At 45.7% G+C, this 20,224-nt stretch overlaps 1 protein-coding gene across 1 annotated transcript in view; it reads left to right on the top strand.

The window, feature by feature from the left end:
* The window catches only part of LOC119374873 (uncharacterized oxidoreductase TM_0325-like), a 58,236-nt gene that overhangs the window by 1,012 nt on the left and 37,000 nt on the right, over positions 1-20,224 (top strand). The gene's annotated exons all lie outside the window — the stretch shown is intronic.

Here is a 20,224-nt window from a genome sequence, read left to right as displayed (position 1 = left end):
AGGATGAGGCGTAGCATCGTCTTGTACAGTGTATCAAGGAGTAGTGAAAGGGAAGTGAGGGGGGGGGGGAGTGATGTGACGATGAGAAGGATCGAAAGGAGGAGGGAGAAAAGTAAAGCATACCATAGACTATTGTAGCATGGTACAGCAATGGGGTGGAAAGGAAGGTGGCGGCGAGAAGTGATGAGAGGCTGAAGAGGGGGTAAAAGAGGAGGGGAGAGAGCGAAGTATAGTCATGGGCAGTGTAGTGTAACAAGGGGTGGGATATGGAAGTGGAAGACGAGCAGAAGGAAAAGGGGAGAGGAAGGCCACCAGCTCGGCTGTTTCCTCAGTATCCGCACCATTAGTGCGTAACCGCCCCAATTTTTCGCTAGCGAGAAAGGTGTAAGATGGCCCTGTCAGCCGAACTATAATGCGCTGTCTCAAAAAAAGTCGGACTCAAAACGTCAAAAAGAAGAGGTAAGAAGAAAATAGATAAAATAGGAGAGAAACCACCTGTAAAAACTTCAAAAAAATATCGGCCAGATCGGTGACAAAAGTCAACGACAGCACCGAGGTTTATTTGAAGACCGCGCGGCCTGAGGGCCATATTTCAGCAAAGGCGACATATTTCCGCCTGAGCGCGTGATGTGCCTTGTTAGACAGCAACATTTTAAAATAGAACGCACTTTCCCGCCCCAGTTGACTGCGCATAGAAGCTACGGTCCTAGGTAAATTATGGCCCTGTAGCGGAATACTGCGTGCTTGTCTAAGAATGCTGCTGGTCATGTCTGTGACTCCTGCCGCTGATTTGCCGATATCTTATAGCTTTTTCACCACCAGTACCGGAAGCAGTCCGAAAAGTTATTCATCGACCATAAATTGGACTGCTACTCTCAAGGCGGCCAAGAGCAGCGATCACCTATGCAAGCACCAAGCTAGGAATATTCATAATATCGGGGGTTTTAACGTCCCAATACCACCATGTAGTAATGAGGGACGCCGTAGTGACGGGCTCCGGCAATTTCGACAACCCGGGGTTCTTTAACGTGCACCTAAATCTAAGTACACGCGCCTCAAACACTAAGCACACGCGCCTAAGTACACGCGCCTCAAGCACTCCGAGCAAAAGTCACAACACAAGTGCAATGCAGTCAAGATAACATTTATTTATTTATTTATTTATTTATTATTTATTTATTTATTTGCTTGTTTGTTTATTTATTTATTTATTTATTTATTTTTTATGAATACCTCAAATACCCCATCACGCAGTTCTTCATGAGGGAACACTCCAAAAAATTACGTGCTTTCAAAATCCAACCAAATAAGCTATACAATGAAGGAGCCAACTACAGCCTGAGTGCACGCATCTGAAGCCTCGCTTAAGCTTTAGTGGGAGTCATACACGGCCTAATACAGCGAGTGGTGGCAGAAAACCCATGGACATGCAGAAAACACATAGATTCCAAATCCTAAGTGCCAGAATGTTGCGAAGTGCGGCCTCAGCCATCATTTACTTGCGCGGCCCGCATATCCCATTCTACCTGAACTAGGGGGGAGCCCCAAAAATGCGCCGGCCATATGAGAATACATGGCAGTGCTGAAAAACGTGCATATCTTAGCGTCCTGCCGAAGGCTATGTGTAGAACTGAAAGGGAAGGCATAGAGGTGTTTGCATCGTAAAACTGCAGATAGCTCGGTCAACTTGCCTTTCATACCGCTATCAAGGAACGAAATGGAATTCTTAGGTCAGGGGTCTCGAACACGCGGCCCGCGGCCCACGTGTGGCCCGCAGCACGCGCATAACTATCTGGGGCTACCACACTTCTACGAGTTTCTTGATGCATGCTCCCTAGCGTCACGACTTGCGACGATTGCTGAAGGTGAACAAGTCTGGTCGAGGATTCCCATCTCCGATCTACCATGAGAATTCTCTCCACGCAAGGAGTTGATGCAGACATTTCTACTCTCGTCGCAGCTAAGTGTTTACAGGAATCAAGCCAGCGTGTTAGTTCTTTAACACTTGTTTTCTGCTTCACAAGGAATCAAGTTTTGCGACTTCGCTAAATGGTACTCGCATTATTTTCTCGCTTATTGCGATTAATAACGCTCTGTTCGTTTAAGCAACGCAGGACGTGAGTGGTCTCAAGGAGGGTTGCTAGGTTTGGCTACATTGCGCCAGTTGGCCTACTTTTTTAGGCTGGTGGCAGCAGATAAAACGCCCTGGCTACTTGGCTACTTTTGGCTAGTTTTTTGTTCCCTAGATTTGAACAAAATTATCAATACCTTGTGTCGTCTCAAATATACAGTCTCAAAACATCTCAAACAGTCTCAAACTATGGCGACTGAGGCGCGTTTGCAGTTCCCAAAATCGAATTTGGCGCTTGCATTACATGAAAGAAAATATTTTTGAATAGGTGGCTGGGACTGGGTAAAAATTGTTGCATGAGCCCTTATTTTCCAGACCACCTATTACTGAACTCGGAAGTGAATGGGACATTTGAACAAATATTGCTCAAACAAATCTTTTAACCGACAAGTGGCATACGACCTGCGCGTTATTTTACTGATTTGATCAAGACCAAGAACTAACTACGGTACTAAGCTATAGATTATCAATTTTTTTTTCGCTGTGCAATGCATGCCCATTCACGATCAAACTTGCCAATGAAAACCCAGTATGCCTCGTTTCAAAAACAAGCACAACTACTTTCATGCGTCCTTCAAAGATAAAATAGCGTTCCCGTGATGTATCATAAAATACCGAGAATTACTCCTGTGCTTCATATTAAATGGCTGCAAATTATGATTGTAGCTCGTGAAAGGCTTTTCCAAAGTTTGTTATATTCACTGTCAGAGTTTGTACAAACATTTCCCCAAATTTTCGTGTTCTAGTGTTTTTTTTAGTCATATTCGTTCTTCGTTGCATACTGTGTAGTGAGCACGGTAATTAATTTTATACTTCACATGATTTTAATGGTTTTGCTCCTAGCTGTCAGACGTGTAAGTCCGCGGTGAAGGCCTCGTCAGGGCACATACGCGTCTGATTTTTCCTGACCTCGTGTACATATTTCACGTTGTGTATCTATGTCTGAAATAAATCAATTGAAATTGAAAGCAGTCCGCAAAGATGACGCTCTGCACTCCTCGCTATCTGACAAAATGCTTGAGTCATTTCGTGGATTAGGTACGGCATGCAGCTCGGTAATAGAACTTGCTCGGGCTTCGTCATCCCGCGAGAAACTATTCCGAAAGTCACTAAAATTTACGCTTCAGTCACAGCTGTTATTTTGAGCACACTCTTGCAGCGCTCATTTTTACTGCCGCCACAGGGCTGGAACTTCTAATCCTTTTAGGAAAAATTCACGCGAGGCGCGTGACTGCAAAAGCGCAACAAACTTCGCGATCCTGCACGAAATTATTGCTAATGCAACGTGGTTTATTGGCGACAAGTAGCACTTGAGAAGGAGGCTTACGGACGCTGAAGGCGGGCAGCGAAAACCAACACAAGAGGCACAGTCCAAGCGCCAACAGCTCGCGCTCGGCTCTTTCAGCTAAGGTAGCGGCCCACTGCGGCATATGATCTTCTTCCTCCTTACACTAAAGTCAACAATTTATGCTTCGATCTCAGTGATTGTGATTTTCAAAGGTTCTTGCTGTACTAATTTACGTACCACCAAAAGGCTCTTGAATGTACTCATGTAGATAACAACGCCACAGTTGTTTTCATACACGGGTGGCTATTTTTAGCTACTTTGAATACTCTTGGCTTAACTGTACTGCTTTTTGGCCAGTTTTTCCGATTTACTGGCTATTTTTTTTGTTTTAGACCTGGCAACACTGGTATGAAGCATTTTGTTCAGTGAGGCACCGCTTGTCGTCACCCTGCGTTGAAACATTACCGTACAACGAAAAGCCTATGCTTCAGCAGCGGCGTCCTGATTTTAGTGATTCTGGAGATCAGTATGGACTTCTTTCTGGAATCCCCACGTGAAATTCCCTTCAGAAATGGCCCATCTATGAGATATAAGAGCAAGGCCTTCTTTAAAATGGTGACGCTAGTTAACATTTGGTGAAACTTCACCCCCCCTCCCCCTTTATGTCCTTCCTCATTGCCCGGCCCCTACGGGACTCAATTTCGGGACTGCGGCCCGCTAGCTGACGCCCGCATACGTGATGCACACGCGTTCTTGCTGTTGTTTCCAACACTTTCATTGTGTTCGTTTCTTGCTCTGATGTTTCGTTGTTTTGAAGAACCTATATTAACGCGATAGCGTTAAAGAGCTCGTATCGCAGAAATTCCGCCGTCGGCACCGTTGGTTGTGAGCGAAAAATCATCATCTTGTCCGTGACCGAAAAATCGAAAAAGCTGCAAATAAAATAAATAATAAAAATGTTGGGTCGGAGTGAGAATCGAACCCAGGCCGTCTGCGTGGCAAGCAGGTGTTCTTCCACACAGCCACGCCTCTGCTTGGAGCTGCACTGAAAGTAACTTTGATGCTTCCCAAAAATACGCGTCCTGTATACAGGTGTCACAGTACGAGATGTAATATCGCAGAAATATTGCGTGGTACAAGCGTACATTGCCATCGGGCGTCACACCACGTCAATGTCATAACGACTTGGTGGTTTAAAGACAGCCACCCATTACAAAAGGCACACACATCACTGCGCGTATTCCCTTAAGACCCCGTAGTGGGTGCATCGCAGCTTCGAAAAAGGTTCTCGCGCATAATTTCTCCTGGTTGAAAGCATGCTACCCATTACATAAGGCACACACCTTATTGCGTGCATTCTGTTAAACACTCGTAGTGTTCGAAGTGCGCACTAGGGGCAGGATATTGCTATCGCGTTCAACCCTCAAAGCCGAGGCTTAAGCGTCCCCCAATTTTTCCGTAAATGCCAGCTGGAAGTCTGCGCTTATGTGTGGGCGTGTGTTCCTGTTTTCGTTGTCTTCGCCCAGTTTAAAACTTTGCTGAACAAGGTTGCGCACGTCTGGGTCACAGTAGGTCTGGTAGTCTCCTAGCTGGTCTTGGCTTGGCTAGGCTTTTACCCCCTCAACTCTCTCTTTCCCACCTGTGATGCAGATTCTTTTTCTTTTTACGATAGCTCTCTATGACTGAGCGTCAGAGAGCTTAATTAAGGACAAAGCCGTTGGTTTAACAAACAACACACACAGCTTTTATTTTACACTGAAGGATAAATAACTATATATAGGTAAACACCTAATAAAAGCTCACTGCCCACGTTAAACCACTCTTAACAACAAACAAATTGCGAGTTCAAAGACCTAAACTATAGAGTCTAGGCTGAGCAGCGGAGCGGTGAATAATGCAAGTTCGGTCTCAGCAACCCGCGGAGACTTGGCTGGTGGAGCTGACGCGTGTGGCTGGCGTTGACGAGGGCACGGTGGCTACTAGGCAACGCGCTGAGATGCCTGTAGAAACAGGCCTATGCACCTGGGTGCACAGCTCGGGCCGGTAGCCCAACTGCTGCTGCTTGCCTGCCAGAACCAAAGTCCGCAGACCTTGGGGTGGAGCTCGGGCACCATGGCTGTGGTCTCGCACGAGAACTAGATGGCAGGCGGCCCCGGCCGGTTGAAGTCTTGGTGGCTCGGGTCCGAAAGCCGACGGCCATCTTCAGCGCCCGGTTCGGTGACAACCTTCTCCTTGCCTCGTTCACTTCGAACTCCCTCGCTCTTCTTCGACCAAGGCTTTTCCTCGGTCTCGGGTCAACTTGTCCCGTCCTGATTGGCCTGAAGTTTCGTGGTGCCCAACTATTGGCCCTGGAATCTCCGTGGTGACTTCCTATTGGGCGACTTGTCCGTCGAACCCTTGCGCCTCGCGCCCTCGTGAAGGTTTCCGTCGTCGTCGTCTTCCTTTCGGCACTGTGCTTATCTCCGCGCGCGCACGCCTCGTCGTGTTTCTCTTTATGACGCACACTTTTCAAAAGCGCACAATTCAGACGCGCACTCCACTCATCACACCACCCCTTGCTATACTATTGTATACATGGCTATGCTTTCTCGCATCTTTCTATTTTTTGTGTGTGCTTTTTTTCTATCCCTTTCTCTCTCTCTCTCTCTCTCTCTCTCTCTATGTAGCCGTTCTCTCGCCTTTTACCTCTTTCTCTCTTTTTCTCTTTCTTTCTATCTATTTTCTCTTTCTCTTTCTATCTATGTCTTCCATTCTCTCTGCCTCTACCCGTTCTCCCCTCCTCCTCCTAACCCTCATATTTCTCCTCTTCACCCTTGCTCCACTTTCCCACGCTCTTTCTACACTATGCTATGCTATGCTAGAGTGCCCGGATTACCTTGTGGTTACGATGTTCTCATTCGGATCGTGGGTACGTGGATTTGAATCTCGCCTCGACAAGAATTTCTCTCTTTCTCTTGTTTTCTATCTGAACTCGTTCTCTAGCCCATCAGCGTTACTGAAATTCACGCTGGAAGCACGTGGTCTGGGTGCAAAGCAGAAGAGGAAGAGGTTGAAGAGAGCGCGTGCCGGTTCATGATGATGATAAATGTATATCTACAAGTAAAGTGTGAAGTGTGGGACGGTGCTTGTTGGTATTCCATTGTTAAACTGCTCAGCGCAAAAAGTGGACACAGTACACATATAATTGATGAGAACCAGCGAAACAAGGCAAGCGTCAAGCATAAAGCTCTGCTGTAAAAGAACAAGTATCCCTGGACAGGCGCTGACCAGAAGCAATAATTCAGAATACTTATTTTCTTCGCCGTGTTATCAAGCACACGCATTGATATGGAACCGCGTAATTGGGGAATTCTATGGTCACACATTGTTTCATCGCACAGAGAAGTCTGTAGCAGGAATGTGCGTTTTGTTGAATTCGGGCTTCATCTCAATAATTTCATACGAGTGAGTGTTTGTCGCTCAATATAATTTCTAAACTGTTGGTCAGGTTTCATGCCCCGAAGTGACTCACGCTATGAGAAACGCCATAGGGGAGCGCTTCCGGTAGTTTTGACCACCTGTCGTTGTTTAGCGTGCACTGAAATCGCATAGGACAAGAACCTCTATCATTGCTCTTCGATAGAAATGCGACCGCCGTGGCTGAAATCAAACCTGCGACTTTCGGGTCAGCAGCCCAGTGCCGTAACCACTGGGCTACCGCGTCGGTGCATTTCTGCATTTCTCACTAAGGATTCGTGTTTGCTGCTGAATTTATTCAAATGAGAAGTCAAAATTACATTAGATGCAAGGACCTGGTGGAGGGCGATTCGTAGAACACATAATGAGCACTCCATGTGAGTAGTGTCATTAGTTATAAGTAGCATATGCAAAGGTTTATGTGCATCTCAAGACGCCCATTTTGTTGCTACCGCTATTTTAGGGTCACTAGACGCGAGAATTGGAGGCTGATGCAGCTCAGAACATCGGTATACAACGCCGGCGCGTGGTACACACTTTACGGGTGAGGGTAAGCGGGAAAGAGAGCGTCCAAACGGCGAAAGACGCCTAAAGATACATCAATAGCGCCAACTTATTAAACCTCAGCGAGAAGGTTAGGGTGAAGCGCCTGCGGCGGATGGGCAGGGGGAAGTCAAAATAGGCGTACATTGTCGCATTTACCCAGCGGCGTATTTTAGACATATACGAAAGGCAATATTAACAGAAATGAACTATTACTCTTATGCAGCAATGGGAGGACACTGCATTCGTATAGAAAGTGCACAACTTTTAACAGTGTAACTATCTTCTGTTTCTAAATAAAATTGTAAAAATGTGCACAGCTATTCTGTGCTACTATGCTTGGAGTAACATTCAAATGGCCGCCAATTATCCCGTGTATTTATGCTTCTCCGAGCGGTAATTATGACGCGAACATAACTATTATTTTTATTATATAAAATTGTGAAATTGTGCACGTATAACAGAAATTACCGTGTTTAAAGTACACTCGCCAAGCGAACCAGTCAATGCCTCTTTGTGATGACGGCAGCAGCAACCAAAGACAAAAAGAAGGTGCCGAGCCTAAACCATAGCTGAAGACAGAGATGCACAAGTGGTACATATTCGGTCATTAACGTTGAGGCAGGCACAGTGTTTGAAACCTTGGCCGCTTCTTTCTCTGTTGCTTCGCTGTCGCTCGAAGCAGCTGCAGTACCATCAGACTGTGGCCTCGTTTGCGTGTAATCAGTTCTGTGCATGTGCGTACGTTTAGTTTTGCTAGTAGAAATGAGGATGCCATGTGCGCTGAACATTCGAGAACATTAATATGAAGGCGAGGCTTATATTAGAATATATTATGTCCCAGTGCGGTCTGTTCTGCATGTTCCGCAAAGCAGCTTTTATTTCTGCATAAGTGGTATTTCATTATTTCAGAATTGAAGTCATACTCTAAAAAGGGTAAACCTTGCGGTAGGTGCACAACATGAAATCCCAGTATACCTATATTTTAAGGGTTACAATGTGGCCTATGCGTATGTAACCTTTATATATGTATACATGAGAATCTGTACCCATTGTGATCATAAGAATTCACGCTTCACATATATTTATATGCTACCGCCAACCAGGTAGTTGGTACCTCCGCGCCCACGTATATTGCTATACTGACCAATGGACATCCATATAACCTAACTGCAATAATAATCATCATCATCAGCCTGTCTACGCCAACTGCAGGGCAAAGGCCTCTCCCAGGTCCCGCCATCAACCCGGTCCGGTGCTTTCTGCTGCCACGTTATACCTACAAACTTCTTAATCTCATCTACCCACCTAATTTTCTGTCTCCCCCTCACGCGTTCTGCCATCTCTTGAAATCTAGTCAGTTACCCTAATGACCACGGTTATCCTGCCGACGTGCTACGTGCCCGGCCCCATATCCATTTCTATACCTTCTTGATTTCAACTATGATATCCTTAACCCTGTTTGTTCCTGACCCACTCTGCTCTATTCCTGATCTTCAAGGTCTGCACCTATCATTTTCCTTTCCATCGCTCGCTGCCTCGTCCTCAATTTAAGTTGAACCCTCTTTGTAAGTCTCCAGGTTGCTGGCTTCGTGGGTTAATTACAGGTAAGATGCGAGCTGTTATATACCTTAACTACAATATACCAACGTAACTGAATGGGAAGCATTTTCAAAAGTTACATTTCAAGTGGCACGCCGCGTTTTAGCGAAGTTCAACTGGAAAAGTCAAAATGGCTTCTCCTGTCTTGTCACATCCTACGCACTTACGGCGATCATCACACAGCATCCGACTGATAGATTTACATGTCACAGCAGTGTTTGGTCATTGATGAAGCGCTACACCATGAGCTCACTAAATGCAGTAAAAACGTGTGTCATTGTCAAAGAGTGCCAACTCGACTTTCATAGTGCGGCCTTGAAAATCTTGGCCAACATTTCGAAATATTTCTTCAAAGTGCTACCCAATGAATTGCGTTGGCGTTTTGCGGAGATGAACATATTGTCGAAGTGACGAACTAAAATTAATGGTAATGTTGCGGAAGTGACAAAATAAAATTAATCGCAATGTGCTTCACACACATACACGCTCACTTTTTTTTTTCAGGAGTCACAGCTTATCGTGGGACTCGACGATGACTAGACGTACTTATAGGATTGTCAGTTTTATACTGCCTCACTTATATTTGATTAAAGGCGGCAAGCGTGTAATCTAACATGCTTAGGAGGTTCTGGAACAGTGCGTGTGTGGGTGGGGGGGGGGGGGGGGCGAGAAATGCTTTCGAGGGGGACGCGCGCAGGATCTCTGGCGTCCGCGGTTCTTTACTCACGGCACAAAGAGGGGACATCATTATCAATGTAGGGGTGGTCTCTGCAATTCACGCAGACGCAACACATATATTATTAGAAATAAATTTCTCCAACTCGTTCTGTACACTCGTACTCCTTGAGGAGCCCGGTCGTGGAGCTGCAGAAGGCATTTCACTTGTGTTATCTGCTCCCTGACCAGGCCAGATAAAAGGTGAAATAAACTGGCGATCGCAATTAACAGGAAAGGACGATAAAGATAGCACAATTATTATGTGGCGCAATACTGGTATCAGTTGCTGATGAAGCTTCACAAGTAGGAGTGTTGTTGCAGCCTATTCCACTGCGGACTGTTGCGTTGTCTCTGAAAGTGACAAAATAAAACCTAGTATGTACTGACGGGCTAGTTGGTGAGCCATGTTATTTGATGAAGCAGCGCACAAAAGGACGCAATCACGCACGCACAAAATGACGAAAACGCAGCGCTTGTGTTTGCGTCACTTTATGCTTGCGTGATTGTGTCCTATTGTGCGGTGCTTCATCAATAAATTAAAAGACAAAATTACCTGTAAACTCATTGTACGAACAGCAAATACCTCACGAAACCTAATTGGCACATACGAAATCTGGCTTTTGTCTTATTGTCTTCCCCGAAAAAAAATCGTTCTGGAATGGCTGCGCCCAGACCCGTTGACGGGCGATTACCGTTGACATGAACTTGCATGTGACATGTGACATACACTCGCATGTTAACAATGAAAACCAAGAGCTAGTTTTACGGGCGTAGTCAAGTAAGCTTTCTTGATTTTGGAAACACCGGACCATTCTGGGCAGCCTAAATAAGGGCCGATTGATTGGCGATGGGGAGACATTGCAGGCAATACACACATGATGTCGCCGCTCTCAAATTTAGTCGAGCTGTCGCGGCTGCTACAGCACCGCACACCAAACCTCCGATGGCGACACGTCAGACATGTGAACTTGCTTGAGTGAGATCATGCTGCCTATTTACGAAGTGTCCATGTTGGCGTACGCCAACATTTTTATGGGACACTTAGAATCGGAGCTGTTGGAGTCATGTCAGTGAAGCCTTCCACCTATCTCCGTTACATAGACGACATATTTATCATAGGGAACATGGCGTAAGTACCTAAACGCATTCCATTGACCACTGAACAAGTTTCACTCTAGTATAAATTCACCATGCACCATTCCCCCAGTGAAATTAACTCTCTAGACACGACGGTATCTATTGAAGCAGGAAAATTAAAGACGACGCTTTACAGAAAACCAACAGACAGCCAGCAATACCTAGATTACACTAGTCATCACCCGCGACACTGCAAACAAGGGTAATTTGTAGGACAGGCGCGGCGTATAGAAGGTCCTGTAGCGATGACAACGAACTACGTTCACCACTTAAGCAACCTAAAGGAAACATAGTTAAAAGAAATACCCGCATGATGCTCTAAACAAGGTCTTCAACGAAGCTGTAACTAGATAGGAAATCATCACTAGCTCAAAGGGCCCCCGTAGCACAGCCTAACAGCGCCAGCATTTATAACCAAATACTCAAATGCGCTACCAAACATAAATAATATCCTCCGTAGTATTACCCAATACTGGCAAGCACGAGCGCCTTAGAAAAGCGTTTCCCGGAGTACCAAAGGTCGTGTATCGCCGCAATAAAAATTTTAAGGAATGTTAGTGCACGCAAAAGTAAACCCTCATTCTACTGCCCACATAACACCGTTCTCGTCCAAGATGTAAGACTTGTAAGCACCTTCAAGATGACGTTATAGTTAAAAGCACCGGAAGTGATTACGTCCATCATATAAAATTAGTTTCACCTGCACTAGTTCAAACGTTATCTACATGATCGAATGTTCATATTGTCAAAAACGGTTACATTGGCGAAACGGGACAACTGTTAATGTTAGATTAACGGGCATCGCGCGGACACAGCGAAAAGGTACCCAAAGCAGTGGCACAGCATTTTAATGTAGCAGGTCACAACTTCGAAGATCTCAAACTTTACATACTTCAGTCAAACTTCCGGTCCCCAAGAGACAGAAAATATACAGAGTCGTACCTTATTCACAAGTTCAATACACTCCAGCCAGCAGGCATTAACGTGTCTAAGGGGGCTCTTGAATCGATTCGATATGGTACATACACAACGAAAACGAATGAGAGTTATCCCTTCTTCTAAGCTTTTCGAACCTGCTATTGTTAAAATGCCACGTGCTTCCATTGACAATCATTCAGTGAAACGTACACCCTCCCGTCCTCCCCCCCCCCTTTTTTTTTTTTTTTCGTTCCTTATGACTCACCCAATCGTCGCGGTGGCCTCTCCCCCCCCACCCCTTCTCCCCTCTTTTGGAGAGGGCACGAAGCATATACACACGATAGCTAAGGAAATCAGTTCCAGCCTTGAAGAAGACAAGTCCACTTGTCGAAACGTTGGCTCGAGCATCCACCCCCTGTTTTACGGATTTTTTCATTGATGGAATAGAAGACATGAAAACACCTCATCGCATATTGACTGCTTAAGCACGATTACGTAGACTATAAGAGAATAAGTTGATCTGATGCGGTATCTTCTCCATCATTTGCGCATCCGCATATGCCCGTAATTGTTTGTCTGCGTCAAAGCCATCTTTGCGTCTCGCGACCACACAAAATGGTGATTATTCACGATGTCATAACGACAAACTTGACAGCGGTTATTCCTAGCTGCCTTTAAAAATTCATTTCTTGGCTAAAACTAATATTTTGTGCGTTGTATAACATGACCCAAGCGTTGTTTTCTGAGGCAGTGCTTTTTTACGCGTTGCTGCAAGCTATCGCGATAGTGGCCATCCCTATGCAGTACGCAATGGGAAGCGAAACGATCGGGGGCACTGGTGGTACCATTGTCTTACGCTTTAGATCTGCCACATGGGCCCACCTAAACCCCCTGAAAATCTGCGCTCTTATTGATTTGTGTCAGCCCGTAGATAATTGGCTGTGTCAGAGCAAGCGGTTTGTTTTCTAAGAAATAAATGCAGATTTCTGGCAAACAGGTAAGATGTCTTTACCGAAAATATTACTGGTCCCCTTCTGTGCCTACGGTGGCGAGGACGCCAATTTTTCGTCCGGTATATCAAGCAAGAAACAGGACTGAAGTGTGGTAACAATACCTCGCAGTGGTACGTCATCCCGCCCGTTATTTACGAAACACCAAACTGTGTTTGAAAGCACAATATTTTTGTTTAAACGCTCCGAAATTCCTGTGTCGCCACAGAAACGACAGCGATGATGTACACGCGCAAATGGGCGTGTGCTTCGGCACGAGCATGCCTCATACGTCCAATGCAAGCCTGTTGTTACAACGTCGTATTTCCACGTCGTGTGTCATGTTTCTGGTGACACGTGTATAAAAAAATCTTGACAATCTATTCAGCTTACGCTACGGTGAACATTGCACTAAAAGTCATGCTTGGGAAAAAGGATGATGCTGATAGTAATAATGCGACTCGTGAAGACGCAGTAATGTACGTATCATTAATGATGATTTTACGAGTAATCGCTTCTGATGAGCGACTTCACCAGAACGAAACTATTAAGATTTGGTAAAAAGCTTCAGCATTATTATTGTAATTGCAGGTTCTTACTACACAATTGTGATGTCCGCTGTGCCGAAGACATCGCAGCTGTTGTAAAAAGAACCGCGGAGCATTTTGGGAAGATTGATGTTGTGGTGAGTATTATATCGTTAATTCTGGATTTATGAAAGAGCAAGAAGTGAGGAATATTGTCTCGTTTCCCTACTTAGAAATCTCTGAAACTTGAGCCCTGAAGTTCTTCAGCGCAATTGTACATAATACATACAATACATACATACAGTATACATTATGGTGTAACGTACACCGTGGAACATAAACAGGACACTCACGATTTTCATGAGTATATAATATTAAAGCGCAGCATAATGACAAGGTTGAAATTTGATGGTTTTTTTTTCTGTTTCGGAATAGCTAAGCCATGCTGCACTGGTTTCAATAATTTCAAACAGTTTTTGTGCACCATAAATTATTAGGGAATGACACTCGCTGAACAACATATCATGAGACGCCTCTGCTGCGCCAATTTCAGTTGCGCACGTGTGTCCGGGCCCTCGCATTCAAATGCGGCTTTCAACTTATTCTTGCGCGAATCTGATACCAGATTGCAATACATTAATTCTCATGTTGATTACGTGCTTTACGTTTCAATTTAGTGAATTAGTTTAGCATAATTATACCTTCAGCTTCAATAAAAGATTCTGTTGTAGTGAATTGATTTGTTTGACTACATTGGCGCTCAGACATTCATTTAAACAGGTTGACATTGAATATTGTCACGATCAATAGCCGACAGGACGACAGAAGACAAAGAGGCGAGCAGCACGAGCTGCAGCTGTTGGTTTTCTGAGGAAGACGACGTTGAGGCGTCTGCTCTTTTTGTTATCGGAATACAGACTTAAACAAGCAAACAGGACTAAGTGACCAAGTAAAGGCACTTAATTTCTGTCAACTATTAGGAGATAGTATGAAAAAAGCTCAATTCAGTGTGCAGTCAACTAAAGGCGGCGCTCATGCGCCATGGTGGAATCCTGACTGTGATCGCGACTACAGGCGACGTAAAGCAGCTTGGAAAAAATTACTTTACAACCAGTGTCCACGTAACTGGAAAGATTATAAATATGCTGCTGCTACATTTAAACAGACTATTAGCAAAGCCAAAGAAGATTATAACTCCAAACGATACAGGTATATGTCAGAGACAAAAAATAAGAAAGCATTATTTAGCTTTCTGAGACACAAAAAGATTGTTCCCCCACCAATAAATTTAGAATCAGCTTGTTTATCAGCCGTAGAATTGGTTCAGTCACTGGAAACAGTTGCGAAAGGATTGGAGTGTCGCTTCACATCGGTGTTACCCTATCATTATCTGTTACAGAAAAAGCCAACGAATATAAGGCAGCGACCTTAGAAGAAATAACGGAAGTAGTAAAGTCACTGCCAGGCTCAGCACCGGGCCCAGATAATATAACTACAGCCATGATAAAAATTATGTTTGATTTATCTCCCATCGATCTCTGTAACTTTCTGAATTTTTCTATAGAAAATGCCTGGATTCACCCAGAGTGGAAAGTTGCCAAAGTAGTACCGCTGCTTAAAAAACAGGGCGCTGGTTATGCAATAGATAACATTCGGCCTATTTCCCTCACGTCGAACCTCGTAAAACTAATAGAGCGATTGTTATATAGACATCTTGAAGAATGGATTGAAGCAAAACATATACTGAATGAATCGCAAATCGGATTCCGCCCTGGACGCTCTATTTGGTGTGCCCTTGTTGATTTGGAAAGTAGAATTAAACTTGCTCGGCACAAAAAACAGTATGCCGCCCTAGTGACCTTAGATATTGCGAAGGCATATGACAGCGTAGAACACGCCATCTTGATTAGTAAACTCCGAAGTGTAAATGTTCCTGAATATATAATTGCATGGATACAAAATTTTCTTAGTGGACGCACATTTTATTGCTCGCAGAATGGGTTAACTTCTCAAAAATACAAACAAACAAGGGGAGTTCCTCAAGGGTCAGTTCTCTCGCCCATTTTATTCAACATATTACTAAGTTCGATTCCGTCGCGTAACGACGTGCAAGTGTATGTATACGCGGATGATATTGCATTCTTTGCATCCTCCAGTGATATACATTCGCTGTACAACATTCTACAGTCATATTTGAATGAGATCGAAATATGGCTTAATGACCTGAATTTGTCTCTGAATGTTAACAAAAGTGCTCTTCTTGCTTTCCATTGACTTTCCCCGTGCATATCGCACTTATGTACGGCCAGGCCTTTATTCCGCAGGTCGATTCATTAAAATATTTGGGCATAATATACACGCCTAATCTTAATTGGAGCTCGCACATTGAGTACATTGCAGCTAAAGGTTTACGTGCAATTGGATTATTAAGACGAATCAGCAGCACTCGTTTTGGAATGCGTAGAAAAACATTGTTAATGATATATTGCATGTATGTACGTCCAATATTAGAGTTTGGATGCATTTTGTTCTGTGGGGGACCTGCTTATAAATTACGCCCTCTTCTAACTATAGAACGTGAGGCGTTACGTTTATGTCTCGGACTTCCAAAATTTGTAGCTAATAATATACTTTACCATGAAACAAACCTGCCATGTCTTCAAACTAGGTTTAGAATTTTAACAGTTCAAACATTTCTAAACATATATGCCTCCCAACACAGACGCTCCCAATATGTATTTCTTAGAGAGCCGTCCACATTTTTTGAAAGTGAATGGTCCCGACTACATCGCCCTCAAATAATTTTCGTGCAAAAGCTCCTGGAGCCATTACAAGTGACATTTAGTGAGATAATCTACCCAAACGCACTCAAACACACTGCAGTAATAGAATATGACGACATATTTCCAAAAAATGCTAAGTTATTGCCCATTAGATATTTAAATGGGTTGTTGGAAGACCACCTTAAAACGTACGGATAAATTCAGTAATAGCCACAGATGCTTCTGTTACTGATGAGAAGGCAGGGGTGGGAATTTATTCAGCAGCACTAAATTGGTCATTTTCCCTCCGTTTGCCCGACTTCACACCAATATTCCAGGCAGAATTAATCGCAATTATTCTTGCTCTGCGGAAACTACCAGCACATATCTCTTCAGCAGTTATATTAACGGATTCCTTGTCTGTGTGTACGGCATTAACAGTGCCAGAGCCATCGAGCTGCCTAACAGAATTTTACTCATATATGCCCAATCACGTACGGCACGTCCGGTTGGTTTGGGTACCAGGCCACACTGGACTGATATTAAATGAAGCGGCGGACACTCTGGCGGCAGCATCCCTTAAAGGACCGGTCATAAATGTTCTGAGGCCGTCTTCTAATAACACGATCGCACGATTCCGAAATTTTTGTCTGCAAGAGGAACGCACTAAATCTTCCGTCCTAAACAATACATATTTTCAGCACCTAAGGTTTTCGTGGAATAGCACATGGTGTAGTACAAGGCAATTGGAAGTAACGTTAACTAGACTGCGATGCAGAATACCGTCACTAAATTTTTATTTACACAGGCCTGGTTTCGTTCCTTCCCCTAACTGTAATTATTGTAATCAAGCGGAAACAATAGAGCACTACTTCACAGAATGTCGAAGATACCAAAACATAAGGCAAAGACTGCTAAAACCTCCTTTTCAAAAACTTGGCCTTGAGCTTTCCACATCAGCATTACTCTCCCTGGGGGCGTCGGCACTAGGGCATGCAACAGGGGCATATATGATGCCATATTCATTTATATTAAAGAAACAAAGAGACTGCCATGTTAATATTATAAGTAGAAATATATCTTTTCATTCCCTTACTTAAATTTTGTAATTGCTTATTTATTTAATTTTATTATTTAACAATCGTTTAATTAACATTTCATTAAAGAAAAAAAAAGAACCAAAATTGCCCAAACATTTTTTTTTCTTTACTATAAATTATCTTTTTCGCATATTCATTTTAACTTATTTTTTCACAAAGTCTACTGCCGCACGCTTCGTGGCCGATCCCCCGTAGTGGGTTGGGCTATTCCCCCAAGGAACCAACCAACCAACCAACTTGTCTTTCCTCGTCGCAACGTGGTCCTGTATCTCGTTATTTCCGCGTTGCGACACTGGTGGAGGTGCTGGACTTCTACGTCTGATGCTCGGGACTCCGCCACGACCCGGCACTTCAAGTCCGACACCGGAACCTGTTCATGCAGTGGACACTCCTGTCCACCGCTACAGTCGCCGACAGCGAGGCCTCAGTCCCGAGGCAATCCCCCTGGAACCTCTCCAGCCAAGGACTCCGTCTGCAGAAATGGCAACTGGCGGCGCTTCACAGGTGACCGTTGAGCAGCCTCGGATTCCCGAGACCTTCCACGGCGAGGTTTATGAAGACGTCGAGGATTGGTTGGACCAGTATGAGCGAGTCGCCAAGGCGAACCATTGGACCGTCGAACAGAAGGTCGCGCGCGTCTACTTTGCTCTAGCGGACAGCGCTCGCACGTGGTATGAGAACCGCGAGGCCACATTGTCTTCTTGGGATGCCTTTCGGCAGCAGCTTCGCAGCACCTTCGCAAACAACGACCGCCGCGATTCGGCTCAGCAACTCATCGAGTCTCGTATACAGAAACCGAATGAGAGTGTCGCCATGTTTGCGGTGGACATGACCCGCCTATTTCGACGAGCTGACCCTGAGATGCCTGAAGCCAAGAAACTACGACATTTGATGCGAGGCGTCAAAGAACAACTGTTTGCCGGTCTTCTTCGCAACCCGCCGACAACCGTTGCGGAATTCGTCCAAGAGGCTACAACTATCGAGCGAGCACTACAGCAACGGTGCCGCTATTACGACCGACCAAACAACGCCTCGATAAGCGTCTCTGCTCTGACGGCCGGCAGTGGGGGTTCTCTACGTGAGCTCATTCGCGAGGTTGTTCGTGAAGAAATCCGCAACCTCCTTGTGACTCCGCAAGAACCTGCAATGGCTTCGGTTGCAGAAGTCGTACGACATGAGATCAGGCAAGCATTTTCTTTGCCCGAATCACTACCAGACCAGCGATCGGTTAACTATGCGTCGGCCGTCCGTCGTCCAACGCCATTGTCGCACAACTCGTCTCCTCTAGCTCATCCTTGCAACGAGTTGGTGATCCCATCGTACATTCCACCGCCGCACGAACCGGTGGTGATTCCAGCGTACATTCCACCGCCGCCGCCGCCGACTCCACAGCTTAATGCGCATACGGAAACGTCGCCGTTCTACCCTCCGCCAACGTCTGCAGCCTGGTCGCAAAGGATGGCCACCAGTCGACCATTTGCTCGAAAGACGGACTTGTGGCGCACCGTCGACCGCCGTCCACTTTGTTTCCATTGCGGAGAAGCCGGCCATGTTTACCGCATTTGCCCTTACCGTGACCAGAGATCTCAGACTTTTGCGCCGCCCTTTGCACGTCCTCGTTTTGACAACCGCCGCGACAGCAACATGCACCCGCAAGCAGAGCCATTCGGTCCGTATCGTCGACCCCGCTCTCCGTCACCTGCGCCGAGCCCTTCGCCGCACCGTCGTAGTTACGCCGACGCTGCCCGGGGCAGATCCCCCAGCCCTCGTCGGGGAAACTAACAGCAGCGACCTTTGGGGGGAAGGTTGCCGCCCGTCGAGACGCTACAACACCCCCAACCGTACGATACGACGATACGACGGACGATGCGACGTCGCCGACCCCGAAGGAAATCGTAAGCGCCGACATAGCTATTTACATAGACGGACGCCCAGTGACAGCGCTGGTCGATACTGGTGCGGATTTCTCAATTATAAGCCGGAAGCTCGCCGACTGCCTCAAAAAGGTTAAGACTTCATGGACGGGGCCCAACATCAAAACCGCGGGTGGTCAACTGATGACGCCGACCGGCAAATGTACCGCCAGAATTATCATCGGTAATTCGGCTTTCGTTGCCACGTTCGTCATTTTGTCGGAGTGCTGCAAGGACCTGATCTTAGGAATGGATTCCTGTCTGAATACGGCGCCGTTATAGACATTCCGGACAGGTCCGTTACATTTTGGATGGCCCCAGATCAAGTTGCGGATATACGCTGTGCAGATCAGCCACGTAAGCATCTGCGCGTCTTCGACGATGACGTGACCATCCCTCCGCGGTCCAGCGCTCTCGTGGCTGTAACATGCGACCTACTAGGCAAGTCCGACAACATCGCCGAACAAATCCCAACATTGCTATTCAGCCATGGCCTATCCATTGCAAGAGGCATCATAAGCGTAAATTGCGGACACGCGCAAGTTCTAGTAACAAACTTCAGCCCTGAGCGACGACATCTTGCAAAAGGTATGGCAGTCGCGTACGTGGAGGAGCTCACTGAGGTCGCAAGCTGCTTAACTGTGGAGCAAGACGATCACACCGGCCTGCTGCCCGTACCTCTATCCGTCGATGTTGGCCCAAGTTTGCTGCCTACGCACAAGGAAAGCCTCCTGGACCTTATTAATCAGTTTCAGGATAGTTTCTCTTCGACGTCCAGAGTTCGTCAAACGCCTTTGACGAAACATCGCATCATTACGGATGAAACGGCCAGACCCATACGGCAAAACCCGTACCGAGTAGCTCCGCGGGAACGTGAAGCCATAGAAAGTCAGGTGCGCAAGATGCTTCAGGATGACGTTATTCAGCCGTCGAAGAGTCCCTTGGGCATCGCCGGTAGTTTTGGTGAAGAAAAAAGACGGCACCTTACGTTTCTGCGTGGACTACCGCAAGCTCAATCAGGTTACTAAAAGAGACGGTTACCCGCTACCTCGTATAGACGATTCCCTCGATCGACTACGGCATGCACGTTATTTCTCGTCGATGGATTTGAGGAGCGGATATTGGCAGATAGAAGTCGACG

Source organism: Rhipicephalus sanguineus, chromosome 11 (genome assembly GCF_013339695.2).
Source record: "Rhipicephalus sanguineus isolate Rsan-2018 chromosome 11, BIME_Rsan_1.4, whole genome shotgun sequence".
NCBI classification, from domain to species: domain Eukaryota; kingdom Metazoa; phylum Arthropoda; class Arachnida; order Ixodida; family Ixodidae; genus Rhipicephalus; species Rhipicephalus sanguineus.
This window is presented reverse-complemented; position numbering and strand designations above follow the sequence as displayed.